Here is a 2,006-nt window from a genome sequence, read left to right as displayed (position 1 = left end):
ATATTCAAAATCCTTCTAAATAGTTCGACATGACGTAGAATTCTACACATTTTTATACCAGGCTCTTGATTGATTCAATATTATTTTAGAAAACACATTTAACAAATATATATTTCTACGACTCACATGTGTCAAAGAATTATCATTGACGAAGAATGAAGAATGAATGAAGAAATGAAGAAATTGATGAAACAAATTAATTCAGATTTCGACGTACCGTAACGGAAATAAGATTCCTGAAAAATCCTTATATGGGAATAGATAAATTGGTGTGAGACACATTGGGACGATTTTCCGCGTGTTTTTGAGGGATAGAATTTGTAGAATTAAATGTTGAGTCAGAAACATCGTTTTATGAAAACTACTTGACGACCACCTTCGTAAGAAAAAATCACGATATGTGGGGCTTCTCAAACTAAAACTGATATTTACACCAGAATAATGTTGAACCGTATTTAAAATGAAGGTTCATAAAAAATGAAACGGTCCAAATGAAACGGTCCAGGAAAGAGTATTGCAGGTGCTTGCATTTCCTAAAAAGAATAAAAAATTAGTTATTATACAATACGATAATTAAACGGTACAAATCGAAACATATTTGCTAGCTCAATATTTTGACAATTGAATTGTTTTGCATAAATCTATCCTACTAGAACAGCGCTATAAATCTGTACACAGTAAATGTCAAAATTAGTATACCATAGTTGATCCCTTGCTATAATAGAAAGCCCACACATCATCTATTCATCGACTTCAAGGCCGCATATGATACAATCGATCGAGAACAGCTATGGCAGCTGATGCACGAAAACGGTTTTCCTGATAAACTGACACGGTTGATCAAAGCGACGATGGATCGGATGTGCGTAGTTCGAGTGGGGGCATTCTCGATTCCTTGAAACCCGCAGAGGTTACGCAAGGTGATGGTCTTTCGTGTCTGCTATTCAACATCGCTTTGGAATGGGTAATACGAAGAGCGAGGGATTAACACAGGTGGTACAATTTTCAATAAGTCGTCCAGCAATTTGGCTCTGACGGCATGAATATTATGGCACGAAACTTTGAGAGGATGGAGGAAGCCTACACCAGACTGAAGAGGAAAGCTAAGCGGATCGGACTAGTCATCAACACGTCGAAGACGAAGTACATTATAGGAAGAGGTTCAAGAGAAGACAATGTGAGTCACCCACCACGAGTTTGCATCGTGGTGACGAAATCAGTGTAGAAGAATTTGTGTACTGGGCTCACTGGTGACTGCCGAAAATGACCAACAGAGAAATTCGGAGACGCATAGTGGCTGGAAATCATACTTTGGACTCCGCAAGACGCTCCGATCGAATAGAGTTCGCCGCCAGCAAACTGACAATCTACAAAACGCTTGACCGTGAGTCCTCTACGAACCGAGACCTGGACGATGCTCGTGGAGGACCAACGCCTGGAGTTTTCGAAGAGAAGTGCTACATACCATCTATGGTGGGGTACAGATGGCGGACGGTACGTGGAGGCAGAAGAACCACGTTGCATCAGCTGCTGGAGAACCATCAATCGTTCACACCGCGAAAATCGGACGACTGCGGTGGGCGGAACGTAGCAAATGTAGGACAATAACCCGGTGAAATGGTTCTCGACAACGATCCGACAGGTTCAAGAGGCGAGGTGCGCGGCAGGCAAGGTGGATCGATCAGGTGGAAGATGACTTGCGGCCGTAGACTGCGTGGTTGGCGATGCAGCCATGGACCGACCGAATGGAGAAGACTCTTATATATCGCACAGGCCACTTCGGCCTTAGTCTGAATAAATAAACAAATAAAGGAGCCATCCACAGAGTACATCACGCTTGCGCTAGGATAGGATGTGCCAAGTAGTCAGTAAAAATCGTACCGATTTGCTGTCACAATCGTACCGGTTGCCGATTGGTTGAAAATGACAATCGATTACTTCGAATGGTGGCGCGCGTTTTCGTAGGGCAGCATTTTGTTAGTTTGCCGTGTTGCAGGTTGTATCTT

The sequence above is a fragment of the Armigeres subalbatus genome, chromosome 2, assembly GCF_024139115.2.
Source record: "Armigeres subalbatus isolate Guangzhou_Male chromosome 2, GZ_Asu_2, whole genome shotgun sequence".
In the NCBI taxonomy this organism is placed as follows: Eukaryota; Metazoa; Arthropoda; class Insecta; order Diptera; family Culicidae; genus Armigeres; species Armigeres subalbatus.
This window is presented reverse-complemented; position numbering follows the sequence as displayed.